Raw genomic sequence first — 6,000 nt, forward strand, 5'->3', positions numbered from 1 at the left:
TGAAATGAAGACCAATTCTTGCACATGAAATTGTGGAATCTCAAAGTCAGAAAGAGTGGGTGTCATACAATTTATCTGCCCACTCAAGGCAGGTGTCAGCTCCTCCTGGTTTCTTCCAATGAGCGTCTCATCCCTGGCTAAACATTTCAGGTTCTTTTTTTTTCAAATATTGCACAACAACTTGGATAACTAAAACATTCCATTACAAAATGATACATACCCATCTGTTTTGCAATAATAATAGCCAACATGTATTAAATGACTGCTGTGTTCCAGGCACTGTTTTAGACACGACCAGTATTTATTTATTTAATCCTCCCAGCAGTCCTGTGCCATATGTATTACTGTTGTTGCTTCTGTTGTTATACATAGGAAGTAATGTAATTCATGGCAGAGCCAGGAATCAAATCTAGATATCTGGGTCTGGAGCCTCTGAGCTTGACCTTGATATGGATCACCTAAGAATTGGATCAGATTCTCCCTCGAGGCAAGAGAGAATTGATAAAACAGCTTTCCTCCTAAGTCAGTGACTCCTGGCTAGCCGTCTCCGGTTCCCCATACGACAGAGCTTCAGCAACATTTCTCTTGAAAGTGAGGCACCCAGATCTGACTAAAGCCTTAATCCTCCCAGTGTGTGCAGTACTTCTTCACGCTAGTTTCCACTTATCTGCAAGCTCTCAGCCCAAGCCACATTCTTAGAGAGGCCATCCTGGACCCCTGGTCTAACTGAGGAAGCCTTATCGTAAGCTCTGGTGGGACCAGGAAGCTTTCTCTGTTCACATTAGCATCCTGCAATTCAAAATAACCCAGATACCTTCTTTAACAGGAGTGGTACTGTCCATTTTCAACAGTCTTACTGTTAACCTGTCAATCTCACACAAAAACACAAAGAAATTCACAGACCTCTGATTCCATTAGGTTTGAGCTACATATTCTAATTACATGGTGTCCACAGGACGAGGTATATGAATAGCTCTTTTTTTTTTTTTAAATTCACCTGCAGCTCCTCAGCAGGTGCGGAGCCCTCATTTTGAACTTCTGATAGGTAATAAACCCTTTGCACCTAGACTGTATCCTTTCCTCCATGTCTCCTGTATACCCAGCTATTTCCCTGAACGTTACCTAAGATTCTGGCAAACCTGGATTCTTCCTGTCTTAAACACATGCCAACTTTTTGTCTCCACCACTAGGTTCATGTGATTGCTCTCCACCCACAGTCTCTACTCCCCTCATCCTGTCTGCTTTGTTTCCACAGATGAAATCCTTTCCTCCTCTGTGCGCACTTCAAACAGCACGTCCACATCTTTCCTGAAGTGCAGTGGGTTATTTCATCAGTTCTACCTCCTCAGCCTCCCTCCATCAGACCTTTCTCTGACGCTCTGCAATGCCTCCCTTCAGTCCTTCATCATCTCTTGGAGAGACCATCGCAGGAGTGGTCCAGCTTCTGGCTGATGCTACCTCTGTGATCCTTTACACAGCTGCGTTCCCCCATGGAAAATCATCCAGGGACTCCCCGCTTTGCGTTTTATCATGTTTTATTTTCAGTCCTCAGGTACATCTGCCAGGCATCTTTACATTTTTAGTCTGAAGTTCATTCTTCTGGTATAGAAGACAGAGCAAAATCGGAGCCGAGTAATTCTATTTTCTCTTTGTCTTGTTAACATTATATCATAATTTCTTAGAAATGTGACTAACAGTTCCTAGTTCTTCTTGCTTCTTACACATTGGTAAATGTCATTTTTTTTTTTTTGTTATCCTTTTTTTCCTGAGCAAAATTGAGCTTATTTTTCACTTTAGTCTTTATGACACTATTCTTCTAGGTTTGTGCTGTGGCATGGCTTTTGTTCTTGCCTACAAGGTCTTTGATCTTTCAAACATGCTTTTAAAAATCTGAGCTCAAAGGAGAGTTCTCTGGGCAACCATATTGATTTTTTTAGTTTTTCTTCCATATTTGGCTTATTTTTTATTATGTAGTTAGAATTTCATTTTCTACTCCTTCTGGACCTAGCTATACCCTTTCAGAAAATCCTCATATATTTTCTTTGAAATTTCTGAAATGTGCTTTCCATAGTCTAGGATGCATGTCAGATACTGATTAATATTCCTGTCTTTTGCTCTTGTTTTCTCCCAAGGTTCTCAGCACTTTGTTCTAAACCTGCCCTATCTTGAAGATCAGAATCAAGTTTAGAGTAACTGTGTCCTTCAAATCCAAGCTGACAAGCTACATCTCTTGATCTGCTGGGTTGAATACCTCTGTCCTCAGAAAGAGAAACGCCCCAAGCCCCACGCTGTCTATGAGGACGGGTGAGCCTACCAAACTCTGGCTCCTGGGCACAGGCAAGAGGAAAGGAAGAAAGGGGAGTAGAAGTGGTGGCAGCCTCGGGAGAGATACCCAGCCTCCTTCACTGGAGGGAAGGCCACCAGCTCAATCCCTAATCCAAAGTCACTGAATACCATCATCCTTTGTCCAGAGGTGTTCCCTCTGAAGGTGTAGAGTGGAGATGGTAAAGCAGAGGAGGTAGGAGGACTAACATGAGGGAAATGGAACACCAAGTAGAGGGGGGAGGTGGGGGGGTAAGAGCTACTGAAACTCTATTGTGTGCCAGGCACAGTGTTAGGTACTCACATACACCCATTCTCTATTCCTCCCAACACCATTTTTACATGTGTGGAAATTAACACACATTTTAAGAGTTGACTGTCTTCTCTAAGTCACAGGGAATGCAGAAGCCAGGAATTAAATCTAGACTTGAGGATGAGAGGATAATACAATAACACCAAAACAGAAAATTAACCATTCACTGCTAATATACATATTACAAAACTAATGGTCTTATAAAGGAGATACAGGTACAAATCAATCCTATTATGATAAACTTCAAGAAAATATCTATTTTGTGGCACATTACTAGTAACTTTGATGTATGTAACTAGAATTTTTATTGTAGCTACATTCTTGAAAAATGTAATCTTTATTTCAATATTTTTCCCAGGCAGAGCTTTTTGGTTTGCTTGGGGTTTTTTTGTTTTGTTTTGTTTTAGTTTTAAATTCTATTGGTGAAATCTCTTGTCAAAATAAAGAGAAAACGAAATAATATCACAGTGATAGTTACATAATTTGTGGTCCTTAGAGGAACTAGTCTTCTTGGCACATTACTGTCAGTTAAACATATAAATGTCCTTTGAAGAGTCTGCTTCTAGATGTTAATGGAAGTATTGATTTTCACCTCTTTTTTATAGCATCTATTTACCATGCTTCCTCCTCATCTCCATTCTGAGCTCTGCTCTCTTAAGTGTTAGTGTCAGAGGCAAGTGCCAAAACCAAGGTGACTAAGCGGGTGTCAAGCCAGTTGCAGAAACAGAGAGAAGACTTAACTAATGGCCCAGGTCTTCTAAGTCAATGGACCCTGTCTCTCCTAATTTCATTATCAATTCACCACAGGAACCTGACAGAGTCAGTATGTTAAGGCAAATTTCAAGGCTTAGAAACGAAAAGGGGGAAAAAAATCCAATCTCAGAGGCAGGTAGAAACATCATAATTCAGAGAAAAATCTTTATTATTGATGTATAGCTGCAGACTCTTGTCCAAAGATTTCCTCTTTAAATTAAGAATACTAATGATTTCCATCCTGAAATTAATAACCCAAAAGCTGCACAAATTCAAAAAAGGCACTCATTGTCGTACTTTAACCAGGAAGTGCCAGTCAAGCGGATGCCAAGCCTGTTCCCTTTGGCAACGTGGTAGATGATGGAGTCTGGCAGTCTTAAGAGTCACAGCTTCCTTGGGAAGCCTTCTTGTGTGTGCCAAGGGGCCATAAATTTGAGATGGAATATCCTGTTTGTTGAGGCTTCTGTACATGCAATCCAACAGCTCTCTGATAAACAGATCTGTTTGGGACAGAAGTTCCTGTCTAAGTAGTTTGGAGACTTAATTGTGCCGGTGGAAGAGGCGACACAGACCCCACGGGGAGACAGGTCAGGCAGTCTGGGACCTATGTGAGGCCCTGAATCAGTTCCAGAGGAAACCCAAGCTTGCCAGGATAGCTACAGTGACCTAAAACAGAACTGAATCCAGAAAGAAGGAAATGGTTCTTTGTGGGGAACAGGAAGTGGATACTAAGAGGAAACTGACATAGAGAGAATCACTTTGGTACTGAGTATTTTCATGTACCCTGTGCTGTTGTATGCACTTTGGTAAGCTATGTTAAATTATTTAAAAAACAACACAGGAGTATGAATGAATAAACGAAGTCTCTTGAGAACATTTTAAGTTACTTCATTAGAAAAACAAAAGAGAGAGAGAGATTGATTCAGAAACCTTTCCAATGTTCCCTAAAAGAAAAAAAAAAGCAGCTTATATTCCTAGTTAATTACTTTTCTGTTTTTCAGTAAGTTGATTGTATCAAAATATTGGAGTCTTTTCCAAATACCTGGGAATTTGTTTTGGGGTGAAGACTACTATTTTGACTGGTGCATGCATAAAAGAGATTTACATTTTAAAAAGGCATGCTCCTGCAGTCTTCTGTTCATGTATCTGTTGTGGCACCTTTCTGTTTGTGTTGTAATGACCATTCTATGCTGTCCTGCCCACCAGACTGTTCTTGGAGGGATCACAAAGTCCCCAGGACCTGCAAGGGTCCTGAGAACAGAGAAGACATGCAGTAGGTCCTATCTGGACATTAATATTGAATAATACAATGTAACTAATTTGCAGGATGGTTACAAGAATGAAATGAGATAATATAAAAATCCAACATGTATCTGAATCACAATAGGAACTAGTTAGTTTTCTACCCTCTTCTTTGGACTAAAGAAAAAAAAACTCTTTAATTTTTAAAGCACTGTAGAATGCTTAATACCAAATTCACTTAATAAGAAGAATGTACTCTGAAGAACTCGGTTAGCTCATAAAAATAATGATATTTGGTATACTGAGAAATTTAAGGCCCAGCTGGATGGATGGGAACAGAAAAAATAAGAAAATGAAATTTGGCTTTCTTCCTGTTGGTGCTTCATGGGGAAAATGGCTTTAGGAAAATGCGGGTATCCCTTCTTCAACTATCTTTTTCTTAGTTCCTGGAGCTAACCTGGACCCTTTGTCCATCTTGGATGAACCCCCAGGCCCCAAGTCCAAGCCAAGGCTAGGCCACTTTAAGGGAGCTGTAGGAAATTTGGTGCCAAATGCTCAGATCAACATTTCCTCAGACTGAGTCACTCACTGTACTGCACAAATTTTAGGGGTGAGACATCTGGACTCTCCTACTCAAGAATTACCTGGCATTTGCATCTTGCAAACAGACAAGCTCTTTCCTCTAAAGCTGGGCTGATGAGGAATGTCTACACAGGGGTGATAAGGAGAGGAAGCCCTTGTGAAAGAAAATGCAGTGTAAATACAGAGAGGGATGGAGGGATACTGTGCACCTAAACGGTTTTTAGTTGGTTGTTCAGGACAAGCTATGACTTTGACCTTATAGAAAGAACGATTTCCCACATCTGACGTACCTCAAAATTTGCCAGACAATTTATATGCCGGTTAAAAAATATCCTGTATGAAGTAAAGGTGTATGAGAGAGTAATTACTGTGTCCACAAGTGGTCTGGTCCATTCTTGTGAAAATGACTATTAGGCTGAATTGCCTTTGTGGTTGATTTTCATCAGACCATAACTAGCTACAAAAGAGTGAACAAAGGCTGTCCCTTTCTGAAAACAATGTCCACCATTTTAATGATTCCTAAACACATCTCTCTCCATCTACCTTCTAATCTCTTCACATTGCTAGTGAGAAAGGCTTTATAACACATCCACTTAGCGATTCTTACTTCTGGGGTTGTAATTCAAAGAGAAGCAGTGCCTCTGGTCACTTAGAAGAGACTCTGGAAAAAAACACCTACAATAAGATCTTAAAATAAACAGTATCTGTACACCAGAAACTGACACAAAATTGTAAACTGATTGTACTTCAATAAAGTATACAGGATGATGTGGAAAAGAAAAGAAATA

This window comes from Camelus dromedarius, chromosome 3 (genome assembly GCF_036321535.1).
Source record: "Camelus dromedarius isolate mCamDro1 chromosome 3, mCamDro1.pat, whole genome shotgun sequence".
In the NCBI taxonomy this organism is placed as follows: Eukaryota; Metazoa; Chordata; class Mammalia; order Artiodactyla; family Camelidae; genus Camelus; species Camelus dromedarius.